At 34.2% G+C, this 15,114-nt stretch overlaps 16 non-coding genes across 16 annotated transcripts; all 16 read right to left on the bottom strand.

Moving 5' to 3' along the window:
- Positions 1-197: 197 nt before the first annotated feature.
- On the bottom strand, positions 198-279 carry TRNAS-CGA (transfer RNA serine (anticodon CGA)). Its single transcript has one exon. It is a non-coding gene; the product is annotated as a tRNA-Ser (tRNA).
- A 207-nt stretch (positions 280-486) lies between these two features.
- TRNAS-UGA (transfer RNA serine (anticodon UGA)) lies at positions 487-568 on the bottom strand. Its single transcript has one exon. It is a non-coding gene; the product is annotated as a tRNA-Ser (tRNA).
- Positions 569-1,511: 943 nt separating this feature from the next.
- On the bottom strand, positions 1,512-1,590 carry TRNAS-CGA (transfer RNA serine (anticodon CGA)). Its single transcript has one exon. It is a non-coding gene; the product is annotated as a tRNA-Ser (tRNA).
- Positions 1,591-1,800: 210 nt separating this feature from the next.
- On the bottom strand, positions 1,801-1,882 carry TRNAS-UGA (transfer RNA serine (anticodon UGA)). The gene has a single exon. It is a non-coding gene; the product is annotated as a tRNA-Ser (tRNA).
- Positions 1,883-3,092: 1,210 nt separating this feature from the next.
- Positions 3,093-3,174, bottom strand: TRNAS-UGA (transfer RNA serine (anticodon UGA)). Its single transcript has one exon. It is a non-coding gene; the product is annotated as a tRNA-Ser (tRNA).
- Positions 3,175-4,384: 1,210 nt separating this feature from the next.
- Positions 4,385-4,466, bottom strand: TRNAS-UGA (transfer RNA serine (anticodon UGA)). The gene has a single exon. It is a non-coding gene; the product is annotated as a tRNA-Ser (tRNA).
- A 1,479-nt stretch (positions 4,467-5,945) lies between these two features.
- Positions 5,946-6,027, bottom strand: TRNAS-UGA (transfer RNA serine (anticodon UGA)). The gene has a single exon. It is a non-coding gene; the product is annotated as a tRNA-Ser (tRNA).
- Positions 6,028-7,506: 1,479 nt separating this feature from the next.
- Positions 7,507-7,588, bottom strand: TRNAS-UGA (transfer RNA serine (anticodon UGA)). Its single transcript has one exon. It is a non-coding gene; the product is annotated as a tRNA-Ser (tRNA).
- Positions 7,589-8,531: 943 nt separating this feature from the next.
- On the bottom strand, positions 8,532-8,610 carry TRNAS-CGA (transfer RNA serine (anticodon CGA)). Its single transcript has one exon. It is a non-coding gene; the product is annotated as a tRNA-Ser (tRNA).
- Positions 8,611-8,820: 210 nt separating this feature from the next.
- Positions 8,821-8,902, bottom strand: TRNAS-UGA (transfer RNA serine (anticodon UGA)). Its single transcript has one exon. It is a non-coding gene; the product is annotated as a tRNA-Ser (tRNA).
- Positions 8,903-10,381: 1,479 nt separating this feature from the next.
- TRNAS-UGA (transfer RNA serine (anticodon UGA)) lies at positions 10,382-10,463 on the bottom strand. The gene has a single exon. It is a non-coding gene; the product is annotated as a tRNA-Ser (tRNA).
- A 943-nt stretch (positions 10,464-11,406) lies between these two features.
- Positions 11,407-11,488, bottom strand: TRNAS-CGA (transfer RNA serine (anticodon CGA)). Its single transcript has one exon. It is a non-coding gene; the product is annotated as a tRNA-Ser (tRNA).
- Positions 11,489-11,695: 207 nt separating this feature from the next.
- Positions 11,696-11,777, bottom strand: TRNAS-UGA (transfer RNA serine (anticodon UGA)). Its single transcript has one exon. It is a non-coding gene; the product is annotated as a tRNA-Ser (tRNA).
- A 1,479-nt stretch (positions 11,778-13,256) lies between these two features.
- Positions 13,257-13,338, bottom strand: TRNAS-UGA (transfer RNA serine (anticodon UGA)). The gene has a single exon. It is a non-coding gene; the product is annotated as a tRNA-Ser (tRNA).
- A 943-nt stretch (positions 13,339-14,281) lies between these two features.
- On the bottom strand, positions 14,282-14,363 carry TRNAS-UGA (transfer RNA serine (anticodon UGA)). Its single transcript has one exon. It is a non-coding gene; the product is annotated as a tRNA-Ser (tRNA).
- A 207-nt stretch (positions 14,364-14,570) lies between these two features.
- TRNAS-UGA (transfer RNA serine (anticodon UGA)) lies at positions 14,571-14,652 on the bottom strand. The gene has a single exon. It is a non-coding gene; the product is annotated as a tRNA-Ser (tRNA).
- Positions 14,653-15,114: the final 462 nt, after the last annotated feature.

Here is a 15,114-nt window from a genome sequence, read left to right as displayed (position 1 = left end):
TGGTTTAATGACATTTTCTTAAATTCAGGAAGAGCCTCACTGTCTGAGATCACGTGCTTCAAAAAGCAGTCCATTGTGAAATAGGATGCAGGTGAAGGTGATTTAGGATGAGACAGTTACATTGTTCAACATAACATATTTTGCTTTTCTACATCTTAAATGCATATTGTGTTTTTAAATAAGTTTGAAAAGCTAAATGCAGCTGGCAGGATTTGAACCTGCGCGGGGAAACCCCAATGGATTTCGAGTCCATCGCCTTAACCACTCGGCCACAACTACCTGCACGTTGATTTTGTGATGAGCTTCTGTGGAAAAATAATTGCTTTGCATTTTATGATTGTCATTTAAAACCTGTTGCAATTTCTATTAGGTGGCTGCTATATTAATAAACAAACTATGTGAAATATAATAGCTAGTATAGTTTCCTAGAAAATAAAGGAGTCAAGGAAGTATGATCTTTGTTTTTTACATGCTCAAAAAGCAAGACGTAGCTGGCAGGATTTGAACCTGCGTGGGGAAACCCCAATGGATTTCAAGTCCATCGCCTTAACCACTCGGCCACAACTACATCTATACAACTACCCGACATTACCTGGAGTACAAAATAATTTATTATCGTTCTGTTTATTTCTTTGGTCCCATGCTTATTTAATGTAGAATTAGCACACCTCCCACTGCACAATCATAAATTTGTTTATTAACATGCATTTTCTCTCATCCTTCATTACATCTCTGCAGATCTCTCAAGATCAAATTTTGCATTCTTTAGTGGCAGTATGGATATTGTGAAAGGCACATCATAGGATTCTGCAAATGTATATGTGAAATAATTAGTTCATAACATCAAGGCTGCAAACTAGGATTAAATCAAGATTAGGATACAATGGTGAGTATGATTGTTTCCAAAAAATATAGATTTAAATTTTTCAATTACTGTTTATGTTTTAAAAAGAAACAGCTCATGTCAGTGTTATAGAGATATATTTAAGATTAACTTTAAGATGGGAAAGATTTCCTGAGCTTGGTGGCAATTGTTGATTATGATGAAGATGATAATATGTTCTGGAATGAACAAATAAACTTTGTTATGTATCTTACAAAGTGGCTGATGGAAATAATTGCAATACATTCACTGTAATTCCACAGATAGCACTACAGTTTTGTGATATTTGAAAGTATCTGATATGCACATTTCTTCCTAGTGCTGCTGATTTGTTAATTAAAAGTTTAGTTGTTATTAACAAAACTAATTTTAACTCAGATCTACACATAAATAACCATTACATCATGAAACAGTAAAAAAAATTTGGAGATGGTTTGATGACATGTTCCTAAAATGCAGGAAGAGCCTCACTGTCTGAGATCACGTGCTTCAAAAAGCAGTCCATTGTGAAATAGGATGCAGGTGAAGGTGATTTAGGATGAGACAGTTACATTGTTCAACATAACATATTTTGCTTTTCTACATCTTAAATGCATATTGCGTTTTTAAATAAGTTTGAAAAGCAAAACGTAGCTGGCAGGATTTGAACCTGCGTGGGGAAACCCCAATGGATTTCGAGTCCATCGCCTTAACCACTCGGCCACAACTAGCTGCACGTTGATTTTGTGATGAGCTTCTGTGGAAAAATAATTGCTTTCCATTTCATGATTGTCATTTAAAACCTGTTGCAATTTCTATTTGGTAGCTGCTATATTAATAGACAAACTATGGGAAATATAATAGCTAGTATAGTTTCCTAGAAAATAAATGAGTCAAGGAAGTATGATCTCTGTTTTTAACATGCTCGAAAAGCAAGATGTAGCTGGCAGGAATTGAACCTGCGCGGGGAAACCCCAATGGATTTCAACTCAATTGCCTTAACCACTTGGCCACAACTACTTCTATACCACTACCCGACATTACCTGGAGTACAAAATAATTTATTATCGTTCTGTTTATTTCATTGGTCCCATGCTTATTTAATGTAGAATTAGCACACCTGCCACTGCACAATCATAAATTTGTTTATTAACATGCATTTTCTCTCATCCTTCATTACATCTCTGCAGATCTCTCAAGATCAAATTTTGCATCTTTAGTGGCAGTATGGATATTGTGAAAGGCACATCATAGGATTCTGCAAATGTATATGTGAAATAATTAGTTCATAACATCAAGGCTGCAAACTAGGATTAAATCAGGATTAGGATACAATGGTGAGTATGATGGTTTCCAAAAAATATAGATTTAAATTTTTCAATTACTGTTTATGTTTTAAAAAGAAACAGCTCATGTCAGTGTTATAGAGATATATTTAAGATTAACTTTAAGATGGGAAAGATTTCCTGAGCTTGGTGGCAATTGTTGATTATGATGAAGATGATAATATGTTCTGGAATGAACAAATAAACTTTGTTATGTATCTTACAAAGTGGCTGATGGAAATAATTGCAATACATTCACTGTAATTCCACAGATAGCACTACAGTTTTGTGATATTTGAAAGTATCTGATATGCACATTTCTTCCTAGTGCTGCTGATTTGTTAATTAAAAGTTTAGTTGTTATTAACAAAACTAATTTTAACTCAGATCTACACATAAATAACCATTACATCATGAAACAGTAAAAAAAATTTGGAGATGGTTTGATGACATGTTCCTAAAATGCAGGAAGAGCCTCAAAGTCTGAGATCACGTGCTTCAAAAAGCAGTCCATTGTGAAATAGGATGCAAGTGAAGGTGATTTAGGATGAGACAGTTACATTGTTTAACATAACATATTTTGCTTTTCTACATCTTAAATGCATATTGTGTTTTTAAATAAGTTTGAAAAGCAAAACGTAGCTGGCAGGATTTGAACCTGCGCGAGTCCATCGCCTTAACCACTCGGCCACAACTAGCTGCACGTTGATTTTGTGATGAGCTTCTGTGGAAAAATAATTGCTTTCCATTTCATGATTGTCATTTAAAACCTGTTGCAATTTCTATTTGGTAGCTGCTATATTAATAGACAAACTATGGGAAATATAATAGCTAGTATAGTTTCCTAGAAAATAAATGAGTCAAGGAAGTATGATCTCTGTTTTTAACATGCTCGAAAAGCAAGATGTAGCTGGCAGGAATTGAACCTGCGCGGGGAAACCCCAATGGATTTCAACTCCATTGCCTTAACCACTTGGCCACAACTACTTCTATACCACTACCCGACATTACCTGGAGTACAAAATAATTTATTATCGTTCTGTTTATTTCATTGGTCCCATGCTTATTTAATGTAGAATTAGCACACCTGCCACTGCACAATCATAAATTTGTTTATTAACATGCATTTTCTCTCATCCTTCATTACATCTCTGCAGATCTCTCAAGATCAAATTTTGCATCTTTAGTGGCAGTATGGATATTGTGAAAGGCACATCATAGGATTCTGCAAATGTATATGTGAAATAATTAGTTCATAACATCAAGGCTGCAAACTAGGATTAAATCAGGATTAGGATACAATGGTGAGTATGATGGTTTCCAAAAAATATAGATTTAAATTTTTCAATTACTGTTTATGTTTTAAAAAGAAACAGCTCATGTCAGTGTTATAGAGATATATTTAAGATTAACTTTAAGATGGGAAAGATTTCCTGAGCTTGGTGGCAATTGTTGATTATGATGAAGATGATAATATGTTCTGGAATGAACAAATAAACTTTGTTATGTATCTTACAAAGTGGCTGATGGAAATAATTGCAATACATTCACTGTAATTCCACAGATAGCACTACAGTTTTGTGATATTTGAAAGTATCTGATATGCACATTTCTTCCTAGTGCTGCTGATTTGTTAATTAAAAGTTTAGTTGTTATTAACAAAACTAATTTTAACTCAGATCTACACATAAATAACCATTACATCATGAAACAGTAAAAAAAATTTGGAGATGGTTTGATGACATGTTCCTAAAATGCAGGAAGAGCCTCAAAGTCTGAGATCACGTGCTTCAAAAAGCAGTCCATTGTGAAATAGGATGCAAGTGAAGGTGATTTAGGATGAGACAGTTACATTGTTTAACATAACATATTTTGCTTTTCTACATCTTAAATGCATATTGTGTTTTTAAATAAGTTTGAAAAGCAAAACGTAGCTGGCAGGATTTGAACCTGCGCGAGTCCATCACCTTAACCACTCGGCCACAACTACCTGCACGTTGATTTTGTGATGAGCTTCTGTGGAAAAATAATTACTTTCCATTTCATGATTGTCATTTAAAACCTGTTGCAATTTCTATTAGGTGGCTGCTATATTAATAGACAAACTATGTGAAATATAATAGCTAGTATAGTTTCCTAGAAAATAAAGGAGTCAAGGAAGTATGATCTTTGTTTTTTACATGCTGAAAAAGCAAGACGTAGCTGGCAGGATTTGAACCTGTGCGGGGAAACCCCAATGGATTTCAAGTCCATCGCCTTAACCACTCGGCCACAACCACTTCTATACAACTACCCGACATTACCTGGAGTACAAAATAATTTATTATCGTTCTGTTTATTTCATTGGTCCCATGCTTTTTTAATGTAGAATTAGCACACCTGCCTCTGCACAATCATAAATTTGTTTATTAACATGCATTTTCTCTCATCATTCATTTCATCTCTGCAGATCTCTCAAGATCAAATTTTGCAATCTTTAGTGGCAGTATGGATATTGTGAAAGACACATCATAGGATTCTGCAAATGTATATGTGAAATAATTAGTTCATAACATCAAGGCTGCAAACTAGGATTAAATCAGGATTAGGATACAATGGTGAGTATGATGGTTTCCAAAAAATATTGATTTAAATTTTTCAATTACTGTTTATGTTTTAAAAAGAAACAGCTCATGTCAGTGTTATAGAGATATATTTAAGATTAACTTTAAGATGGGAAAGATTTCCTGAGCTTGGTGGCAATTGTTGATTATGATGAAGATGATAATATGTTCTGGAATGAACAAATAAACTTTGTTATGTATCTTAAAAAGTGGCCGATGGAAATAAATGCAATACATTCACTGTAATTCCACAGATAGCACTACAGTTTTGTGATATTTGAAAGTATCTGATATGCACATTTCTTCCTAGTGCTGCTGATTTGTTAATTAAAAGTTTAGTTGTTATTAACAAAACAAATTTTAACTCAGATCTACACATAAATAACCATTACATCATGAAACAGTCAAAAAAATTTGGAGATGGTTTGATGACATGTTCCTAAAATGCAGGAAGAGCCTCACTGTCTGAGATCACGTGCTTCAAAAAGCAGTCCATTGTGAAATAGGATGCAAGTGAAGGTGATTTAGGATGAGACAGTTACATTGTTTAACATAACATATTTTGCTTTTCTACATCTTAAATGCATATTGTGTTTTTAAATAAGTTTGAAAAGCAAAACGTAGCTGGCAGGATTTGAACCTGCGCGAGTCCATCGCCTTAACCACTCGGCCACAACTACCTGCACGTTGATTTTGTGATGAGCTTCTGTGGAAAAATAATTGCTTTGCATTTTATGATTGTCATTTAAAACCTGTTGTAATTTCTATTAGGTGGCTGCTATATTAATAAACAAACTATGTGAAATATATTAGCTCGTATAGTTTCCTAGAAAATAAAGGAGTCAAGGAAGTATGATCTTTGTTTTTGACATGCTCGAAAAGCAAGACGTAGCTGGCAGGATTTGAACCTGCGCGAGTCCATCGCCTTAACCACTCGGCCACAACTACCTGCACGTTGATTTTGTGATGAGCTTCTGTGGAAAAATAATTGCTTTGCATTTTATGATTGTCATTTAAAACCTGTTGCAATTTCTATTAGGTGGCTGCTATATTAATAAACAAACTATGTGAAATATAATAGCTAGTATAGTTTCCTAGAAAATAAAGGAGTCAAGGAAGTATGATCTTTGTTTTTTACATGCTCAAAAAGCAAGATGTAGCTGGCAGGATTTGAATCTGCGCGGGGAAACCCCAATGGATTTCAAGTCCATCGCCTTAACCACTCGGCCACAACTACGTCTATACAACTACCCGACATTACCTGGAGTACAAAATAATTTATTATCGTTCTGTTTATTTCATTGGTCCCATGCTTATTTAATGTAGAATTAGCACACCTGCCTCTGCACAATCATAAATTTGTTTATTAACATGCATTTTCTCTCATCATTCATTTCATCTCTGCAGATCTCTCAAGATCAAATTTTGCATTCTTTAGTGGCAGTATGGATATTGTGAAAGGCATATCATAGGATTCTGCAAATGTATATGTGAAATAATTAGTTCATAACATCAAGGCTGCAAACTAGGATTAAATCAGGATTAGGATACAATGGTGAGTATGATGGTTTCCAAAAAATATTGATTTAAATTTTTCAATTACTGTTTATGTTTTAAAAAGAAACAGCTCATGTCAGTGTTATAGAGATATATTTAAGATTAACTTTAAGATGGGAAAGATTTCCTGAGCTTGGTGGCAATTGTTGATTATGATGAAGATGATAATATGTTCTGGAATTAACAAATAAACTTTGTTATGTATCTTAAAAAGTGGCCGATGGAAATAATTGCAATACATTCACTGTAATTCCACAGATAGCACTACAGTTTTGTGATATTTGAAAGTATCTGATATGCACATTTCTTCCTAGTGCTGCTGATTTGTTAATTAAAAGTTTAGTTGTTATTAACAAAACAAATTTTAACTCAGATCTACACATAAATAACCATTACATCATGAAACAGTAAAAAAAATTTGGAGATGGTTTGATGACATGTTCCTAAAATGCAGGAAGAGCCTCACTGTCTGAGATCACGTGCTTCAAAAAGCAGTCCATTGTGAAATAGGATGCAAGTGAAGGTGATTTAGGATGAGACAGTTACATTGTTTAACATAACATATTTTGCTTTTCTACATCTTAAATGCATATTGTGTTTTTAAATAAGTTTGAAAAGCAAAAGGTAGCTGGCAGGATTTGAACCTGCGCGAGTCCATCGCCTTAACCACTCGGCCACAACTACCTGCACGTTGATTTTGTGATGAGCTTCTGTGGAAAAATAATTGCTTTCCATTTCATGATTGTCATTTAAAACCTGTTGCAATTTCTATTAGGTGGCTGCTATATTAATAGACAAACTATGTGAAATATAAAAGCTATCATAGTTTCCTAGAAAATAAAGGAGTCAAGGAAGTATGATCTTTGTTTTTGACATGCTCGAAAAGCAAGACGTAGCTGGCAGGATTTGAACCTGCGCGAGTCCATCGCCTTAACCACTCGGCCACAACTACCTGCACGTTGATTTTGTGATGAGCTTCTGTGGAAAAATAATTGCTTTGCATTTTATGATTGTCATTTAAAACCTGTTGCAATTTCTATTAGATGGCTGCTATATTAATAAACAAACTATGTGAACTATAATAGCTAGTATAGTTTCCTAGAAAATAAAGGAGTCAAGGAAGTATGATCTTTGTTTTTTACATGCTCAAAAAGCAAGACGTAGCTGGCAGGATTTGAACCTGCGTGGGGAAACCCCAATGGATTTCAAGTCCATCGCCTTAACCACTCGGCCACAGCTACGTCTATACAACTACCCGACATTACCTGGAGTACAAAATAATTTATTATCGTTCTGTTTATTTCTTTGGTCCCATGCTTATTTAATGTAGAATTAGCACACCTGCCACTGCACAATCATAAATTTGTTTATTAACATGCATTTTCTCTCATCCTTCATTACATCTCTGCAGATCTCTCAAGATCAAATTTTGCATTCTTTAGTGGCAGTATGGATATTGTGAAAGGCACATCATAGGATTCTGCAAATGTATATGTGAAATAATTAGTTCATAACATCAAGGCTGCAAACTAGGATTAAATCAAGATTATGATACAATGGTGAGTATGATTGTTTCCAAAAAATATAGATTTAAATTTTTCAATTACTGTTTATGTTTTAAAAAGAAACAGCTCATGTCAGTGTTATAGAGATATATTTAAGATTAACTTTAAGATGGGAAAGATTTCCTGAGCTTGGTGGCAATTGTTGATTATGATGAAGATGATAATATGTTCTGGAATGAACAAATAAACTTTGTTATGTATCTTAAAAAGTGGCCGATGGAAATAATTGCAATACATTCACTGTAATTCCACAGATAGCACTACAGTTTTGTGATATTTGAAAGTATCTGATATGCACATTTCTTCCTAGTGCTGCTGATTTGTTAATTAAAAGTTTAGTTGTTATTAACAAAACAAATTTTAACTCAGATCTACACATAAATAACCATTACATCATGAAACAGTAAAAAAAATTTGGAGATGGTTTGATGACATGTTCCTAAAATGCAGGAAGAGCCTCACTGTCTGAGATCACGTGCTTCAAAAAGCAGTCCATTGTGAAATAGGATGCAGGTGAAGGTGATTTAGGATGAGACAGTTACATTGTTCAACATAACATATTTTGCTTTTCTACATCTTAAATGCATATTGCGTTTTTAAATAAGTTTGAAAAGCAAAACGTAGCTGGCAGGATTTGAATCTGCGTGGGGAAACCCCAATGGATTTCGAGTCCATCGCCTTAACCACTCGGCCACAACTAGCTGCACGTTGATTTTGTGATGAGCTTCTGTGGAAAAATAATTGCTTTCCATTTCATGATTGTCATTTAAAACCTGTTGCAATTTCTATTTGGTAGCTGCTATATTAATAGACAAACTATGGGAAATATAATAGCTAGTATAGTTTCCTAGAAAATAAATGAGTCAAGGAAGTATGATCTCTGTTTTTAACATGCTCGAAAAGCAAGATGTAGCTGGCAGGAATTGAACCTGCGCGGGGATACCCCAATGGATTTCAAGTCCATTGCCTTAACCACTTGGCCACAACTACTTCTATACCACTACCCGACATAACCTGGAGTACAAAATAATTTATTATCGTTCTGTTTATTTCATTGGTCCCATGCTTATTTAATGTAGAATTAGCACACCTGCCACTGCACAATCATAAATTTGTTTATTAACATGCATTTTCTCTCATCCTTCATTACATCTCTGCAGATCTCTCAAGATCAAATTTTGCATTCATTAGTGGCAGTATGGATATTGTGAAAGGCACATCATAGGATTCTGCAAATGTATATGTGAAATAATTAGTTCATAACATCAAGGCTGCAAACTAGGATTAAAACAGGATTAGGATACAATGGTGAGTATGATGGTTTCCAAAAAATATTGATTTAAATTTTTCAATTACTGTTTATGTTTTAAAAAGAAACAGCTCATGTCACTGTTATAGAGATTTATTTAAGATTAACTTTAAGATGGGAAAGATTTCCTGAGCTTGGTCGCAATTGTTGATTATGATGAAGATGATAATATGTTCTGGAATGAACAAATAAACCTTGTTATGTATCTTACAAAGTGGCTGATGGAAATAATTGCAATACATTCACTGTAATTCCACAGATAGCACTACAGTTTTGTGATATTTGAAAGTATCTGATATGCACATTTCTTCCTAGTGCTGCTGATTTGTTAATTAAAAGTTTAGTTGTTATTAACAAAACAAATTTTAACTCAGATCTACACATAAATAACCATTACATCATGAAACAGTAAAAAAAATTTGGAGATGGTTTGATGACATGTTCCTAAAATGCAGGAAGAGCCTCACTGTCTGAGATCACGTGCTTCAAAAAGCAGTCCATTGTGAAATAGGATGCAAGTGAAGGTGATTTAGGATGAGACAGTTACATTGTTTAACATAACATGTTTTGCTTTTCTACATCTTAAATGCATATTGTGTTTTTAAATAAGTTTGAAAAGCAAAACGTAGCTGGCAGGATTTGAACCTGCGCGAGTCCATCGCCTTAACCACTCGGCCACAACTACCTGCACGTTGATTTTGTGATGAGCTTCTGTGGAAAAATAATTGCTTTCCATTTCATGATTGTCATTTAAAACCTGTTGCAATTTCTATTAGGTGGCTGCTATATTAATAGACAAACTATGTGAAATATAAAAGCTATCATAGTTTCCTAGAAAATAAAGGAGTCAAGGAAGTATGATCTTTGTTTTTGACATGCTCGAAAAGCAAGACGTAGCTGGCAGGATTTGAACCTGCGCGAGTCCATCGCCTTAACCACTCGGCCACAACTACCTGCACGTTGATTTTTTGATGAGTTTCTGTGGAAAAATAATTGCTTTGCATTTTATGATTGTCATTTAAAACCTGTTGCAATTTCTATTAGGTGGCTGCTATATTAATAGACAAACTATGTGAAATATAATAGCTAGTATAGTTTCCTAGAAAATAAAGGAGTCAAGGAAGTATGATCTTTGTTTTTTACATGCTCAAAAAGCAAGACATAGCTGGCAGGATTTGAACCTGTGCGGGGAAACCCCAATGGATTTCAAGTCCATCGCCTTAACCACTCGGCCACAGCTACGTCTATACAACTACCCGACATTACCTGGAGTACAAAATAATTTATTATCGTTCTGTTTATTTCTTTGGTCCCATGCTTATTTAATGTAGAATTAGCACACCTGCCACTGCACAATCATAAATTTGTTTATTAACATGCATTTTCTCTCATCCTTCATTACATCTCTGCAGATCTCTCAAGATCAAATTTTGCATTCTTTAGTGGCAGTATGGATATTGTGAAAGGCACATCATAGGATTCTGCAAATGTATATGTGAAATAATTAGTTCATAACATCAAGGCTGCAAACTAGGATTAAATCAAGATTAGGATACAATGGTGAGTATGATTGTTTCCAAAAAATATAGATTTAAATTTTTCAATTACTGTTTATGTTTTAAAAAGAAACAGCTCATGTCAGTGTTATAGAGATATATTTAAGATTAACTTTAAGATGGGAAAGATTTCCTGAGCTTGGTGGCAATTGTTGATTATGATGAAGATGATAATATGTTCTGGAATGAACAAATAAACTTTGTTATGTATATTAAAAAGTGGCCGATGGAAATAATTGCAATACATTCACTGTAATTCCACAGATAGCACTACAGTTTTGTGATATTTGAAAGTATCTGATATGCACATTTCTTCCTAGTGCTGCTGATTTGTTAATTAAAAGTTTAGTTGTTATTAACAAAACTAATTTTAACTCAGATCTACACATAAATAACCATTACATCATGAAACAGTAAAAAAAATTTGGAGATGGTTTGATGACATGTTCCTAAAATGCAGGAAGAGCCTCACTGTCTGAGATCACGTGCTTCAAAAAGCAGTCCATTGTGAAATAGGATGCAGGTGAAGGTGATTTAGGATGAGACAGTTACATTGTTCAACATAACATATTTTGCTTTTCTACATCTTAAATGCATATTGCGTTTTTAAATAAGTTTGAAAAGCAAAACATAGCTGGCAGGATTTGAACCTGCGCGGGGAAACCCCAATGGATTTCGAGTCCATCGCCTTAACCACTCGGCCACAACTAGCTGCACGTTGATTTTGTGATGAGCTTCTGTGGAAAAATAATTGCTTTCCAATCCATGATTGTCATTTAAAACCTGTTGCAATTTCTATTTGGTAGCTGCTATATTAATAGACAAACTATGGGAAATATAATAGCTAGTATAGTTTCCTAGAAAATAAATGAGTCAAGGAAGTATGATCTCTGTTTTTAACATGCTCGAAAAGCAAGATGTAGCTGGCAGGAATTGAACCTGCGCGGGGAAACCCCAATGGATTTCAACTCCATTGCCTTAACCACTTGGCCACAACTACTTCTATACCACTACCCGACATTACCTGGAGTACAAAATAATTTATTATCGTTCTGTTTATTTCATTGGTCCCATGCTTATTTAATGTAGAATTAGCACACCTGCCACTGCACAATCATAAATTTGTTTATTAACATGCATTTTCTCTCATCCTTCATTGCATCTCTGCAGATCTCTCAAGATCAAATTTTGCATTCTTTAGTGGCAGTATGGATATTGTGAAAGGCACATCATAGGATTCTGCAAATGTATATGTGAAATAATTAGTTCATAACATCAAGGCTGCAAACTAGGATTAAATCAAGATTAGGATACAATGGTGAGTATGATGGTTTCCAAAAAATATAGATTTAAATTTTTCAATTACTGTTTATGTTTTAAAAAGAAACAGCTCATGTCAGTGTTATAGAGATATATTTAAGATTAACTTTAAGATGGGAAAGATTTCCTGAGCTTGGTGGCAATTGTTGATTATGATGAAGATGATAATATGTTCTGGAATTAACAAATAAACTTTGTTATGTATCTTACAAAGTGGCTGATGGAAATAATTGCAATACATTCACTGTAATTCCACAGATAGCACTACAGTTTTGTGATATTTGAAAGTATCTGATATGCACATTTCTTCCTAGTGCTGCTGATTTGTTAATTAAAAGTTTAGTTGTTATTAACAAAACTAATTTTAACTCAGATCTACACATAAATAACCATTACATCATGAAACAGTAAAAAAAATTTGGAGATGGTTTGATGACATGTTCCTAAAATGCAGGAAGAGCCTCAAAGTCTGAGATCACGTGCTTCAAAAAGCAGTCCATTGTGAAATAGGATGCAAGTGAAGGTGATTTAGGATGAGACAGTTACATTGTTTAACATAACATATTTTGCTTTTCTACAACTTAAATGCATATTGTGTTTTTAAATAAGTTTGAAAAGCAAAACGTAGCTGGCAGGATTTGAACCTGCGCGAGTCCATCACCTTAACCACTCGGCCACAACTACCTGCACGTTGATTTTGTGATGAGCTTCTGTGGAAAAATAATTACTTTCCATTTCATGATTGTCATTTAAAACCTGTTGCAATTTCTATTAGGTGGCTGCTATATTAATAGACAAACTATGTGAAATATAATAGCTAGTATAGTTTCCTAGAAAATAAAGGAGTCAAGGAAGTATGATCTTTGTTTTTGACATGCTCGAAAAGCAAGACGTAGCTGGCAGGATTTCAACCTGCGCAAGTCCATCGCCTTAACCACTCGGCCACAACTACCTGCACGTTGATTTTGTGATGAGCTTCTGTGGAAAAATAATTGCTTTGTATTTTATGATTGTCATTGAAAACCTGTTGCAATTTCTATTAGGTGGCTGCTATAATAATAGACAAACTATGTGAAATATAATAGCTAGTATAGTTTCCTAGAAAATAAAGGAGTCAAGGAAGTATGATCTTTGTTTTTTACATGCTCAAAAAGCAAGACATAGCTGGCAGGATTTGAACCTGCGCGGGGAAACCCCAATGGATTTCAAGTCCATCGCCTTAACCACTCGGCCACAACCACTTCTATACAACTACCTGACATTACCTGGAGTACAAAATAATTTATTATCGTTCTGTTTATTTCATTGGTCCCATGCTTATTTAATGTAGAATTAGCACACCTGCCTCTGCACAATCATAAATTTGTTTATTAACATGCATTTTCTCTCATCATTCATTTCATCTCTGCAGATCTCTCAAGATCAAATTTTGCAATCTTTAGTGGCAGTATGGATATTGTGAAAGACACATCATAGGATTCTGCAAATGTATATGTGAAATAATTAGTTCATAACATCAAGGCTGCAAACTAGGATTAAATCAGGATTAGGATACAATGGTGAGTATGATGGTTTCCAAAAAATATTGATTTAAATTTTTCAATTACTGTTTATGTTTTAAAAAGAAACAGCTCATGTCAGTGTTATAGAGATATATTTAAGATTAACTTTAAGATGGGAAAGATTTCCTGAGCTTGGTGGCAATTGTTGATTATGATGAAGATGATAATATGTTCTGGAATGAACAAATAAACTTTGTTATGTATCTTAAAAAGTGGCCGATGGAAATAAATGCAATACATTCACTGTAATTCCACAGATAGCACTACAGTTTTGTGATATTTGAAAGTATCTGATATGCACATTTCTTCCTAGTGCTGCTGATTTGTTAATTAAAAGTTTAGTTGTTATTAACAAAACTAATTTTAACTCAGATCTACACATAAATAACCATTACATCATGAAACAGTAAAAAAAATTTGGAGATGGTTTGATGACATGTTCCTAAAATGCAGGAAGAGCCTCACTGTCTGAGATCACGTGCTTCAAAAAGCAGTCCATTGTGAAATAGGATGCAGGTGAAGGTGATTTAGGATGAGACAGTTACATTGTTCAACATAACATATTTTGCTTTTCTACATCTTAAATGCATATTGCGTTTTTAAATAAGTTTGAAAAGCAAAACATAGCTGGCAGGATTTGAACCTGTGCGGGGAAACCCCAATGGATTTCAAGTCCATCGCCTTAACCACTCGGCCACAACTAGCTGCACGTTGATTTTGTGATGAGCTTCTGTGGAAAAATAATTGCTTTCCATTTCATGATTGTCATTTAAAACCTGTTGCAATTTCTATTTGGTAGCTGCTATATTAATAGACAAACTATGGGAAATATAATAGCTAGTATAGTTTCCTAGAAAATAAATGAGTCAAGGAAGTATGATCTCTGTTTTTAACATGCTCGAAAAGCAAGATGTAGCTGGCAGGAATTGAACCTGCGCGGGGAAACCCCAATGGATTTCAACTCCATTGCCTTAACCACTTGGCCACAACTACTTCTATACCACTACCCGACATTACCTGGAGTACAAAATAATTTATTATCGTTCTGTTTATTTCATTGGTCCCATGCTTATTTAATGTAGAATTAGCACACCTGCCACTGCACAATCATAAATTTGTTTATTAACATGCATTTTCTCTCATCCTTCATTGCATCTCTGCAGATCTCTCAAGATCAAATTTTGCATTCTTTAGTGGCAGTATGGATATTGTGAAAGGCACATCATAGGATTCTGCAAATGTATATGTGAAATAATTAGTTCATAACATCAAGGCTGCAAACTAGGATTAAATCAAGATTAGGATACAATGGTGAGTATGATGGTTTCCAAAAAATATAGATTTAAATTTTTCAATTACTGTTTATGTTTTAAAAAGAAACAGCTCATGTCAGTGTTATAGAGATATATTTAAGATTAACTTTAAGATGGGAAAGATTTCCTGAGCTTGGTGGCA

The sequence above is a fragment of the Taudactylus pleione genome, unplaced genomic scaffold (genome assembly GCF_031769625.1).
Source record: "Taudactylus pleione unplaced genomic scaffold, aTauple2 ptg000085l, whole genome shotgun sequence".
Taxonomy (NCBI): Eukaryota; Metazoa; Chordata; class Amphibia; order Anura; family Myobatrachidae; genus Taudactylus; species Taudactylus pleione.
This window is presented reverse-complemented; position numbering and strand designations above follow the sequence as displayed.